Source organism: Oncorhynchus keta, chromosome 13 (genome assembly GCF_023373465.1).
Source record: "Oncorhynchus keta strain PuntledgeMale-10-30-2019 chromosome 13, Oket_V2, whole genome shotgun sequence".
Lineage (NCBI taxonomy): Eukaryota > Metazoa > Chordata > Actinopteri > Salmoniformes > Salmonidae > Oncorhynchus > Oncorhynchus keta.
In genome coordinates, this window is record NC_068433.1 from 24,727,513 (window position 1) to 24,741,568 (window position 14,056).

A 14,056-nucleotide genomic window follows, 5' to 3' on the forward strand; every position below is an offset into this window, starting at 1 on the left:
AATTTAAGCCCCATTCACCCTAACAACATATTTGATGTATAAATCACAAGCCACTCAGATGGTTATGATACGGTAATAGTCACGTGATACATAGGACTATGTAATGGGTGCATGTATTAAAGAGAAAATACATATCACACTATGCAATATGTTCATATACATCTATGCCATAAAATCTGCATGCAATACAAACTATATGCATCTCGCCTTTTACTGTGTAAGGTGAAAGGCCACTAAACAAACATGAAAAGGAACATTTCCACTGCCTCTCACGCGCCTTTCTGATGTATCATGGTGCCATGACATTGTTGCTAGCTAGGGCAGTAGCTTGGGGTTTCTGGATGATACAACGAACGTTACAGCTGACACCATCCTACATTTAACACATAAAAAAATGCAGCCAGCTAGTTACAACCACAAATAAGTACGGTGGATAAAGGATACGTGTCTTATAGTGTAATATGGCGACTAGAATGTAGCTAATAAGCTAGTAGCTAGTTAGCCAACTACGACTGACAGGGGCTCGAGTGCTCCTTTTTAAAATGTCAGTTACCGTTAGTTGGCCTGATTCGATTTTGATGCAACTACTACACCATTTGATATGATGAATTTCACAAAGCGATGTTGTTGTTGTACGCATAACTACAAATGCACCACGCGCTGAATATGTGCAACATACTGGTGAAAATTATCACCTACCGTCCAGCAAGCATGACAAGATGAGCACCTGTGTTCAGATTTTAAAAAATGTACATAGATACGATGGTGGCCTTGGTGGGTAAACTATTAACTTTTACCATCAAACGTTGTGCACCAGCAACATCACATACCTTTTCGATGCCGCTATTCCACCCCGGACAAAACGAATCATCCTTTTCTTGAGTAGAAACGTTGCGTTTTTACAAAAATATATTTGACATTCTCCCCATTATGTTTTTTTTCTGTCCCATTCCTGTGTCAATGACGTTTACTTCCGGTTTCTTGATCTCCCACCCCATCGCAGTCGTAAAGGAGCGCGAAATGGGGGCAAGGAGCCAGGATAGAACATATTTTTATTTTAATAACGTGCAATAAAACATTATAAATTAGAAGTAGACAAAATTAGCCTCCTTGAAATTGGATTGGCAATAATAAGAGTGCATTTTTTTTGCCATATATAATACTATTATATAATATTATTAAACGATTATCTTTTATCCATGTCCTCATCCATAATAAGAGTTTGCTGAACATACAAATACAAATTAAACACCCCCTCGGGGATTAATAAAGTATATTTTTCCATGGACTACTTGTTGGTAACTACTTGTTAACTGTAGAAAAAAAACTAATGCATTAGGTTTTGGCACTGTAGTTATCCATGAATGTTCTTGTCCCTCCAGGATCATCATGGCTAACACTGGATTATGGTTAGAAAATACCTTTTATTTTATTTGGAGAGTGAGAAGAAAATCTGAAACACATTCAACGTGGCTCAGTAGCTAGCGTTCCATCCAATTGATTTTTCCATCCAATTTACAGATTTTCATGCGAATATTCTAAAATCCGAATAAAGAAAATATATTTTCCCTGCCAGTAACCAAGTTTCCATACAGTTTTTATGCGAGTAAAGTCATATAATACATTTTTTTAAATAATCACCGCTGTAATGGAAACAGGAAGTGTCGGTGTAATTTTATAAATAATTATTTTGTTCGACATGGTGGGATCTTTTGTGTCGGTTAAATGTATTATGCGGGAAATGGTGATGGAAACGCCTTTATGCGCAAAAATTGATATAATAACCATCGTATCGAAGTAAATTTGGAGTCACGCGATGATATGGTGTGTCGTCCTCCCACTACAACTCGGGAAACCATATAGTTTATTAGGCTAGCCTACAGATTATATCAATTATGAACTTCACAGGGTGGTGAAAGTGCATGGTGATGAGCTTGATGCAGCTTTCCAATATAGAGCGTCTTATACTGGTGACATGATGATCGATGCTTGACTGCCGTTTGACAAATAAAAATACTCTCGCTCTTATCCATAATAATCTCATTATGTAGACTGGACAAGGCGCACAGCCTACCCGCATTGTATCTGCAAACTGTTGGTTAGAGCACTGGAGACAAAACCAGAGTAGGCACATTTGCTATTTAATGCAACAGTTTTTTTGACAAAACTATCCATAGAGTTGAAAATGCGATGGAAACACATTGAACTTTAGATTTTCATTCAGGAGACTACATGAGAATCTAAACGAAAAAGTAGAACACGTTTTGTGTGCACTATGTTATCAGGCACTGCATTTCATCTGCAATAAATCCATTTGGTGGAAACATACTAATGGTGGGAAAATGCGCATATTTTCTCTAGAATATTCGCATGAAAAGATGTGCCAATCGGATGGAAACCAAGCTACCACCAGGTTTACATCCAACCTTATAATACGCATTAAGTTGCCTACGTGTTGGATAAAACATGTCATGACAGGCCAGATGGGAACAGAACATGTGTAGGTTAACATTCGAAATATCGACAAAACGCTATACAAGGTGGGATCGTTTTGTGTCGGTAAAATTAATTATTGCAGAAATGTAGGTGGAAACGCTTTGTGCGCAAGTATTGATATAATATCATGTCAAAGTAAACTTCGAGATACGCGATGACATGCTGCGCGTGTTGTGTGTTCCTCCCACTATGAGTCGGCTTTTTGTAAGAGAACCATTAGTAGAGTTGAAAACGCGATGGAAACCCATTTAATTTATTATTTTTTGTTTATGTGCCCTGTCATTATAGAGGATCTCATGTTAAATACTGTTGAAGTAATATGGAAAAAGGTTCATCTGTCTCACCTAAAACCCATTCTAGTGGGAAGCTGCTATCAACCATCAAGTGCTAACAGACAATATATGTACAACATGAACTCAGCAAAAAAATAAACATCCCTTTTTCAGGACCCTGTCTTTCAAAGATAATTCGTAAAAATCCAAATAACTTCACAGATCTTCAGTGTAAAAGGTTTAAACACTGTTTCCCATGTGGTAGGCAATTAAGGTCACAGTTATGAAAACTTAGGACAATAAAGAGGCCTTTCTACTGACTCTGAAAAACACCAAAAGAAAGATACCCAAGGTCCCTGCTCATCTGCGTGAACGTGTCTCACATGCTGACCAGACCGGACACATCGCGTGGGCGAGCGTCGCAAAATAAATGTAGAAATCCATGTTATTCAATTATTGCACCCAAACAGCTTGCGCGCGCCAGGGAGCGTCTGCGAAGCCAAGGGCTAAAATATAACTCATTCCTATTTCTGACGCAGATCGCGCTGCAAGTCGTGCCTCTCAACTCAATATTTATATCCCAGGACAAATTAGCTAGCAACAGCAAGCTAGATAAACAGGACAAATTAACGTTAGCTAGCAGGCGCAAGCTAACTAGCTAAATTGCCATTCATGTTTAATGCTTTTCGACCTGTCCCCAAATTAATGTCCTTGGTTCAGAGTTTGTTTTGATATTTTAACCTGCGTGTCATTATCGGATTTGGTGTGGGGGGGCAAAATAAATGTATGCATGATAGCGCACGATGGCGCACGCGCGCAGCCGGTTTGGGTTCCGTGTTAGGCATGCTGCAAGGAGGCATGAGGACTGCAGATGTGGGCCAGGACAATAAATTGCAATGGCCGTGCTGTGAGATGCCTAAGACAGCGCTACAGGGAGACAGGACGGACAGCTGATCGCCCTCGCAGTGGCAGATCACACCTGCACAGGATCGGTACATCCGAACAGCACAACTGCGGGGCAGGTACAGGATGGTAACAACAACTGCCCGAGTTACACCAGGAACACACAATCCCTCCATCAGTGCTCAGACTGTCCGCAATAGGCTGAGAGAGGCTGGACTGGGGACTTGTAGGCCTGTTGTAAGGCAGGTCCTCGCCAGACATCACCGGCAACAACGTCGCTTATGGGCACAAACCCACCATCGCTGGACCAGACAGGACTGGCAAAAAGTGCTCTTCACTGATGAGTTGCGGTTTTGTCTCACCAGCGGTGATGGTCGGATTTGCGTTTATCGTCGAAGGAATGAGCGTTACACTGAGGCCTGTACTTTGGAGCGGGATCGATTTGGAGGTGGAGGGTCTGTGGCGGTGTGTCACAGCATCATCGGACTGAGCTTGTTGTCATTGCAGGCTATATCAACGCTGTGCGTTACAGGGAGGACATCCTCCCTCATGTGGTACCCTTACTGCAGGCTCAACCTGACATGACCCTCCAGCATGACAATGCCAGCCATACTGCTCGTTCTACAAGGCAGGAATGTCAGTGTTCCGCCATGGCCAGCGAAGAGCCCGGATCTCAATCCCATTGAGCATGTCTGGGACCTGTTGGATCGGAGGCTGAGGGCTAGGGCTAGGGCTAGGGCTAGGGGCTAGGGCTAGGCCACCCCCAGAAATGTCTGGGAACTTGCAGGTACCTTGTTGGAAGAGTGGGGTAACATCTCACAGCAAGAACTGGCAAACCTGGTACAGTCCATGAGGAGGAGATGCACTGCAGTACTTAATGCAGCTGGTGGCCACACCAGATACTGACTTACTTTTGATTTTGACCCCCCCCTTTGTTCAGGGACACACTATTCCATTTCTGTTAGTCACATGTCTGTGGAACTTGTTCAGTTTGTCACAATTGTTGAATCTTGTTATGTTCATACAAATATTTACACGTTAAGTTTGCTGAAAATAAACGCAGTTGACAGTGAGAGGACGTTTCTTTTTTGCTGAGTTCATGTGAAATGCTTGATAATGTATGTGATATCAACAGAGAGGTATATGTTCTGGGTGATTTAAATATTGACTGGCTTTGATCAAGCTGCCCACTCAAGAAAAAGCTTCAAACTGTAAGCAGTGCCTGCAACCTGGTCAATCTACCTACCAGGGTAGTTACAAACAGCACAGAAATGAAATCCTCAACATGTATTGATCACATCTTTACTAATGCTCCAGAAATTTGCTTGAAAGCAGTATCCAGATCCATCGGATGTAGTGATCACAATATATTAGCCATAAAACCAAACCAAATCTGTGCCTAATAGTGTATAAGAGGTCATAGAATACATTTTTTAGTGATTCCTATGTTGTTGATGTAAAGAATATTTGTTGGTCCGTGTTGTGTAATGAGGAGCAAACGCTGCATTTGACACATTTATGAAATGGCTTATTCCAGTTACTAAGCATGCACCCATTAAGAAAGTGACTGTAAAAACGATTCAATCCCTGTGGATAGATGAGGTGTTGAACAATTGTATGGTTGAGAGGGATGAGGCAAAAGCAATGGCAAATAAGTCTGGCTGCACAACCGATTGGCAAACATATTGCAAATTGAGAAATCATTTGATTAAACTGAATAAAAAGAAGAAGAAACTACACTATGAAACGAAGATACAGTGGGGCAAAAATGTATTTAGTCAGCCACCAATTGTGCAAGTTCTCCCACTTAAAAAGATGAGAGAGGCCTGTGATTTTCATCATAGGTACACTTCAACTATGACAGACAAAATGAGAAAAAAAATCCAGAAAATCACATTGTAGGATTTTTAATGAATTTATTTGCAAATTATGTTGGAAAATAAGTAATAAGTATAAAAAGTTATATTTTGGCTTCATCTGACCATATGACATTCTCCCAATCTTCTTCTGGATCATCCAAATGCTCTCGAGCAAACTTCAGACGGGCCTGGACATGTACTGGCTTAAGCAGGGGGACACGTCTGGCACTGCAGGATTTGAGTCCCGGGCGGCGTAGTGTGTTACTGATGGTAGGCTTTGTTACTTTGGTCCCAGCTCTCTGCAGGTCATTCACTAGGTCCCCCCGTGTGGTTCTGGGATTTTTGCTCACCGTTCTTGTGATCATTTTGACCCCACGGGTTGAGATCTTGCGTGGAACCCCAGATCAAGGGAGATTATCAGTGGTCTTGTATGTCCTCCATTTCCTAATAATTGCTCCCACAGTTGATTTCTTCAAACCAAACTGCTTACCTATTGCAGAGTCTTCCCAGCCTGGTGCAGGTCTATAATTTTGTTTCTGGTGTCCTTTGACAGCTCTTTGGTCTTGGCCATAGTGGAGTTTGGAGTGTGACTGTTTGAGGTTGTGGACAGGTGTCTTTTATACTGATAACAAGTTCAAACAGGTGCCATTAATACAGGTAACGAGTGGAGGACAGAGGAGCCTCTTAAAGAAGAAGTTACAGGTCTGTGAAAGCCAGAAATCTTGCTTGTTTGTAGGTGACCAAATACTTATTTTCCACCATAATTTGCAAATAAATTCATAAAAAAATCCTACAATGTGATTTTCTGGATTTTCTTTGTTATTTTGTCTGTCATAGTTGAAGTGTACCTATGATGAAAATTAAAGGCCTCTCTCATCTTTTTAAGTGGGAGAACTTGCACAATTGGTGGCTGACTAAATGCTTATCCCCCCACTGTAAATGACATAGAGAATGATAGTAAAAAGCTTTGGAGCACCTTTAATGAAATTCTAGGAAAAAAGGCAAACTCTTGCTCCACCTGTCACGACTTCCACCGAAGTCGGCTACGTTCCTTGTTCGGGCGGCGTTCGGTGGTCGACGTTACCGGTCATCTATCGCCGCTCCACTGTTCAGTGTTCCATTTGTTTTGTCTTGTTTCTCCGCACACCTGGTTTTCATTCCCTAATCACACTACATATATATTCCCTCTGTCCCCCCCCATGTCTTTGTGTGGAATTGTTTTTGTTACATGTTTCGTGTTTCGTGTTACGCGCCAGGCTGGGTTTCCCCAGGTACTGTGTTGTACCAGTGTGTTTAATTGTTTAACTATTGCATTATTGTGAGTGTTGTCGCGCTTTGCACTTTTGCCATTTGGATGGAGGTTTTTGACACAGTTGCGTCCGTCTGTTGTTACTTCTGCCTATTAAAGCTTGATCACAACTCCGCTCTCCTTGCACCTGACTTCTTACCAGTAGCGCACAACCTGACACCATCATTCATTGAAATAAGATTGATCATTCATCACACAACCAACTGATACTGCCAACTACTTATTGTTTCTTTCCGCCAGGACAGCGGAGTCAATCACCACCTTCCGGAGACACCTGAAACCCCACCTCTTTAAGGAATACCTAGGATAGGATAAAGTAATCCTTCTCACCCCCCCCCCCTTAAAAGATTTAGATGCACTATTGTAAAGTGGCTGTTCCACTGGATGTCATAAGGTGAATGCACCAATTTGTAAGTCGCTCTGGATAAGAGTGTCTGCTAAATGACTTAAATGTAAATGTAAATGTTTTTTTTTCAATGGCAAGATTAGCAAATTTAGGCATGACATGTCAGCAACAAACACTAACACTACACATCCAAGTATATCTGACCGAATTATGAAAGACAAGCATTGTAATTTTGATTTCCATAAACTGATTGTGGAAGAGGTGAAAAAAAGTATTGTTGTCTATCAACAATGACAAGCCACCAGGGTCTGACAACTTGGAGGGAAAATTACTGAGGATAATAGCGGACAATATTGCCACTCCTATTTGCCATATTTTAAATTTAAGCCTACTAGAAAGTGTGTGCCCCCAGGCTTGGAGTGAAGCAAATGTCATTCGCTACCTAAGACTAGTAAAGCCCCCTTTACTGGCTCAAATAGCTGATCAATGAGCCTGTTACCAACCCTTAGTTAATATTTTGGGAAAAATGGTGCTTGACCAGATACAATGCTATTTTACAGTAAACAAATTGACAACAAACATTCAGGGAAGGACATTCAACAAGCACAGCGCTTAGACAAATGACTGATGATTGCCTGAGAGAAATTGTCGATAAAAAGATTGTGGGGGCTGTTTTGTTAGACTTCAGTGCGGCTTTTGACATTATCAATCATAGTCTTCTGCTGGAAAAACGTATATGTTATGTCTTTACACCCCCTGCTATATTGTGGATAAAGAGTTACCTGTTAGTTACCTGTTAGAGTCTAACATACGGCCCGCGGGCCGGAACCGGCCCCCAAGGAGGTTCGATCAGGCCCGCAGGATAATTTGAAAGTGGAAAAAATGCATAAAAGACATGGAATTAATATTTTTAATTCGCTGCAATTCATGGATTATCCGCTAAGGGGCGCACTCTTTCCATCAGAGTAGAAGACAAGCCGCATCACTGAGACAGACTGAAAACAGCAGACGGTATCAATGCGCCATCTGCTGCTTGTTACGACGTTGTTAATACCTTGGTCTCTACCTCTCCGCTACACCCTCATTAGCCAAAATGTCGTTATCCAAACGGAGAAAAGTAGATAAGGAGTGTAGAATTTTCAAAGAAAAATGGACCACGTCCTATTTATTTACAGAGATGCACGGAAAACCTTTGTGCTTGGTGTGTTTGCAACAAGTTTCGGTATTGAAGGAATATAATATTCGACGCCACTACGAGACTCATCACAGCGAAAAATATGACGGCTTGCAAGGACAACTGAGAAGAGATAAGATTAACGAATTGCTGGCGGGTCTGAGGAAACAGCAGTCAACTTTCATCCAGAGCCGAGAAGTCAGTGAAGCAGCGGTAAAAGCCAGCTACCTAATTGCTAGCGAAATAGCATTAGCATCGAAGCCGTATTCCGACGGTGACTTTGTTAAACGATGCATGATGAAGGCGGCTGAACTTGTATGTCCCGAGAAGCGACAAGCTTTTGCCAATATTAGCCTGACGAGGAATACTATAGCAGAGAGGATTTCGGAACTATCGGCAGATTTAGACAGTCAATTGAAACAGAGAGTCAAGTCATTTATTGCATTTTCCGTGGCAATTGACGAGAGCACTGACATCACAGACGTGGCCCAACTGGCCATATTTATTCGAGGAGTTGATGAGACATTGACTGTTACTGAAGAGTTTCTTGAGTTGGTGCCAATGATGGACACCACAACAGCCGAGGACATTTTCGGCTCTGTCGTTGCTGCATTGGACAGAGTTGGAGTGGACTGGTCCCGCGCTGTCAGCCTGGCTACAGACGGCGCGCCATCCATGGTCGGAAAGAAAGCAGGTGTCGCGACAAAGTTCAAAGACAAAGTACAAGCCCTTAATGGAGGAGATCGTTTCTGGACATTTCACTGTATTTTGCACCAGGAGGCATAGTGTTGCAAGTCGCTGAAAATGGACCACGTCATGGAGGTGGTTGTTCGCACTGTAAATTTCATCCGGTCCAGAGGTCTGAACCATCGTCAGTTTGACAAACTTCTCAGCGACAGCAACATTACCCACAGCCTGCCATACCACACTGAAGTGAGATGGTTAAGCCGAGGCGCTGTGCTGAGGCATTTCTTTGATCTACGAGAGGAAATCGGACAGTTCATGGAGAAAAAAGGAAAACCGGTGTTGGAATTATAATCTCAGGAATGGCTACGGGACCTTGCATTCTTGGTTGATATTACTGAACACTTGAACAATCTGAACAAAATGTTGCAAGGCCGCAAAAAAGTTGTCACACAGTTTTCTGACAACATACATGCATTTAAGTTGAAGCTGACTTTGTGGGAGATGCAACTGGCAAATGGCAACCCTGCTCATTTCCCCTGTCTGAGAGATGTGTGTGTGACCAGACCTGATGCGGACATGAAACGGTACAAATACAAAATTGCAGGACTACTGCGGGAGTTTGAGAAACGTTTTCAGGTATTTGGTGAACTTGAGACAGAATTTTCAGTTTTTCGCTCACCTTTCACAGTTAAAGCTTCTGATCTGCCGGTCGAAATTCAGCTAGAGATAATTGATTTGCAGTGTGATGCAGATTTGAAGGGCAAATTTGCCTCTGTAGGTCTGGACAGATTTTATCAGTATCTACTACCAGGGTACCCCAAACTAACAGCCCTGGCTGCTAAAATTTTGTGCATGTTTGGGACAACCTACCTTTGTGAACAAATTTTCTCAGTGATGAATATCAATAAAACAAAAATGCGTTCAAGGCTCACAAACAAGCACTTAAATGACATTCTGAAAGTGACAGCTAGTCAGGACATGACACCTGGTGTTGATGCACTTGTACAGGTTGTACAGGATTAAAAATTCCTTTCTTTAAAAGTCTCATTTAATCTTAAAGTGCATTACTATATTTTTCAGTACCAATTAAAGTTTTGTGCCTTTGTACAATCAGTGGGATCAGTTGCAATGCATATTTGTGAATGATAAAAGTAAATTGCACATTTGTCTAAGGAAATATGAGGTGTTTCATGAAATGTTTTGTAAAAGGATAGTTAATTAAATTTCAATATTTTCCTAATGTTCTTGTGCTTCTTTACACCAAAACAAAGGAAAGACATGATATTTTGGTTATTTATAGCAGAGTATGGTATAATTTTAATGGTCCGGCCCACTTGACATCTCCCTAGGCCGTATGTGGCCCACGATGCGAAATGAGTTTGACACCCCTGTGTTAGACACAGAACAGAGGGTGTTCTTTATTGGGACTTAGGCAAATTGCAATCGGCTCAGAACAAGGCAGCACGGCTGGCCCTTGGATGTACACAGAGAGTTAATATTAATAATATACATGTCAATCTCTCCTGGCTCAAAGTGGAGAGATTGACTTCATCACTACTTGTATTTATGAGAGGTATTGACATGTTGAATGCAGTCCATGCATACCCCACAAGACATGCAACATGAGGTCTCTTCACAGTCTCCAAATCCAGAACCAACTATGGGAGGTGCACAGTACTAGAGCCATGACAACATGGAACTCTATTCCACATCAAGTAACTGATGCAAGCAGTAAAATTTGATTTAAAAAACAGATAAAAAAATACACCTTATGGAACAGCGGGCACTTTAAAGCAAAACAAACAGCCACAGACACATGCGTACACATACGATAATATATGCACTACACACACGTACACATGGATTTTGTACTGTAGATATGTGGGAGGCGTGGAGTCGGGGCCTGAGGGCACACAGTGTGTTGGGAAATCTGTGAATGTATTGTAATGTTTTTAAAATTGTAGAAAAAAAACGGCCTTAATTTTGCACCGACTTTTATCCGCAACAATTACATTTGATGGAAACATGTCTGTTAGGAAAAATGTGAATTTTGTTTTTAATGCGGATTGTTGAATATTCAGCATGAAAATCCAATTGTATTGAAACCCAGTTAGTGGTGTGTTTCTGTGCAAAGGGAAAATGTAGCTTCCATCAACATCACTCAAGCTGCGAGCAATGCAACATCGAAGAATACCGCCATTCGCGGGCAGAGTAAAGAAACCATTCACTTCAGAGTAGGGTGTGATATCAATAAAGTCACCTATCATTATGTGTTATTGAATTGACAATACGAAAAGTCTTACCTTTTTTATATTATTTTCCTTGAAAGAACAGCTAGTGGGGTTTTTGAGCGCTTCTCCCCTATCTGGAAAGTTGGTCTGCCTGCTCTTCAGTCCGAGAGAGATATTCTGAGAGAAGTGAATGTGTGGCTGTGACAGTCCTGTCAATGCCTGCCGTCACTGTTTGATAACTTTTATTGCAGATAAAAAAAACAAGTCAACCTGAAGTGTGGGTGTCCGTGTGCCTTTCATCTGGGTGGCTACATGAATTTGGTTACATTGCATTTGGAATGTATTCAGACCCCTTGACTTTTTCCACATTTTGTTACATTACAGCCTTATCTAAAATTGATCAAATTGTTTGTTTTCCTCATAAATCAACACACAATTTCACATAATGACAAAGCAAAAGCAGGTTTGTAAACATTTTTGCACATGTATTACAAATAAAAACTGAAATACCACATTTACATAACTATTCAGATCCTTTACTCATTCCTTTTTTAAGCACCTTTGGCAGCAAGTAGAGCCTCCAGTCTTCTTAGGTATGAGGCTACAAGCTTGGCACACTTGTATTTGGGGAGTTCTTCTCTGCAGATCCTCTCAAGCTCTGTCAGGTTGGATTGGCAGCTTCACTGCACAGCTACTTTCAAGCCTCTACAGAGAAGTTTGATCGAGTTAAAGTCTGGGCTCTGGCTGGGCCACTGAAGGACATTCAGAGACTTGTCCCGAAGCCACTCCTGCGTTGTCTTGGCTGTGTTCTTAGGGTCATTGTTCTGTTGGAAGGTGAGCCTTTGCCCCAGTCTGAAGTCCTGAGCGATTTGGAACAGATTTTCAGCAAGCATTTCTATGTATTTTGCTCTGTTCATCTTTCCCTCGATCCTGACTAGGCTCCCAGTCCCTGCCTCTGAAAAACATCCCCACAGCATGATGCTCCCACCACCATGGTTCACCGTAAGGATGGTATTGGCAGGTGATGAGAGGTGCCTGGTTTCCTCCAGATGTGATGCTTGGCATTCAGTCCAAATAGTTCAATCTTGGTTTCATCAGACCAGAGAATCTTGTTTCTCATGGTCTGAGAGTCATTTAGATGCCTTTTGGAAAACTCCAAGTGGGATGTCATTTGCCTTTTAATGAGGAGTGGCTTCTATCTGGCAACTCTACCATAAAGGCCTGATTGGTGGAATAGTGCAGAGATGGTTGTCCTTCTGGAAGATTATCCCATCTCCACAGAGGAACTCTGGAGCTCTGTCAGAGTGACCATCGGGTTCTTGGTCACCTCCCTGACCAAGACCTTTCTCCCCCATTTGCTCAGTTTGGTGGAGTCCTGGTGGTTCCAAACTTTTTCCATTTAAGAATGATGGAGGCCACTGTGTCATTGGGGACCTTCAATGCTGCAGACATTTTTTGGTACCCTTCCCCAGATCTGTGCATCGACACAATCCTGTCTCGGAGCTCTGCGGACAATTCCTTCATCCTCATGGCTTGGTTTTTGCTCTGACATACACTGTCAACTGTGGGACCTTACAGTACCTTGCAAGAGTATAGGGTGTGGGACCTTACAGTGCCTTAGTTATGCATGCTCAAGTTCATTTTTTCATTTTTTATTTCTTGTCTGGTTCAAAATGAAAAATATTTTGCATCTTCAAAGTGGTAGGCATGTTGTGTAAATCAAATGACAACCCCCCAAAAATCAATTTTAATTCCAGGTTGTAAGGCAACAAAATAATAAAAATGCCAAGGGGGGTGAATACTTTTGCAAGCCACTGTATACAGACAGGTGTGTGCCATTCCAAATCATGTCCAGTCAATTGAATTTACAACAGGTGGACTTCAATCAAGATGTAGAAACATCTGAAGGATGATCAATGGAAAAAGGCTCAATTTCGAGTCTCATATCAAAGGGATTACTTAAATAATAATATTCTGTTTTTTGAGTGAGCTTGAGTCAGTTATAAATGGTGGGAAAAAGGAGATGGTTTGTTAAAGAAGAATGGTAGAAAGTGTAAGCATAGAGAGTTGAAGACAGGAGGAGGAATGGAAGTGAATGAGGGCGAAGTATCGGAGGTGGTAGGTGTGGTGAAGTTCTCGGCCCCCAAGGCTTGCACCGATGGTCAGGATAAAGATGAGTCTGTGACAGTAGGCGTGAAGGTTTTTGAAAAAGTGGACCCTTGCCTTTTGGCTGATCCATTTGAGGTTTCAGGGTGGGTGAAAATAGAGTTGGGTGCTGTGGAATTGGTGAGGGGAACCTAAAGTGGTCTTGTGATAATCGTATGTGTTTCTGCTGGTCAGAGGGAGCAGGCTCTCCGTGTTAAACGAATGGGGGCAAAAGATTGTTTTGCTCTCAAGAAAAGGGCACCATTGAAAGGAGTGATTACTTTGGTAGCGGTAAATGTGAAAGTTGTTTGGTGCGACGCAGACAGGTTGGTGTGAGTGGAGGAACAGAAGAGTCCTTGTTTATTCTTTGGAGTTTTGATGTTGTCTTTGCCCAACAAAGTGATGTTAGGATATTTAAGTTATACTGTACGAGCTTTTATCCCGACTACATTACGTTGTTACAGGTACCAAGCTTATGGGCATGTGGCAGCAGTGTGTATGAGGGAGGTTCCTAAGTGTGAGAAGTGTGCAGAAGGTGAAGGGGTTAAACAAAGGCCTCATACCTTCTAAAAGGTTAATAAATTGTGTTATGATAAACCTTAAGGTCTCCTCTTAGGAGACATCTCTGTGTGTG

The 14,056-nt window shown here is 41.9% G+C and overlaps 1 protein-coding gene across 4 annotated transcripts in view; it reads right to left on the reverse strand.

The window, feature by feature from the left end:
- Window positions 1–985, reverse strand: part of clcn3 (chloride channel 3) — a 75,824-nt gene extending 74,839 nt beyond the window's left edge. For all 4 annotated transcript variants that reach the window (XM_052459820.1, XM_035783775.2, XM_052459817.1 and 1 more), the window contains exon 1: window positions 831–985. The gene's annotated coding sequence lies outside the window, so the exon portion shown is untranslated. The remainder of the gene's footprint in view (window positions 1–830) is intronic.
- Window positions 986–14,056: the final 13,071 nt, after the last annotated feature.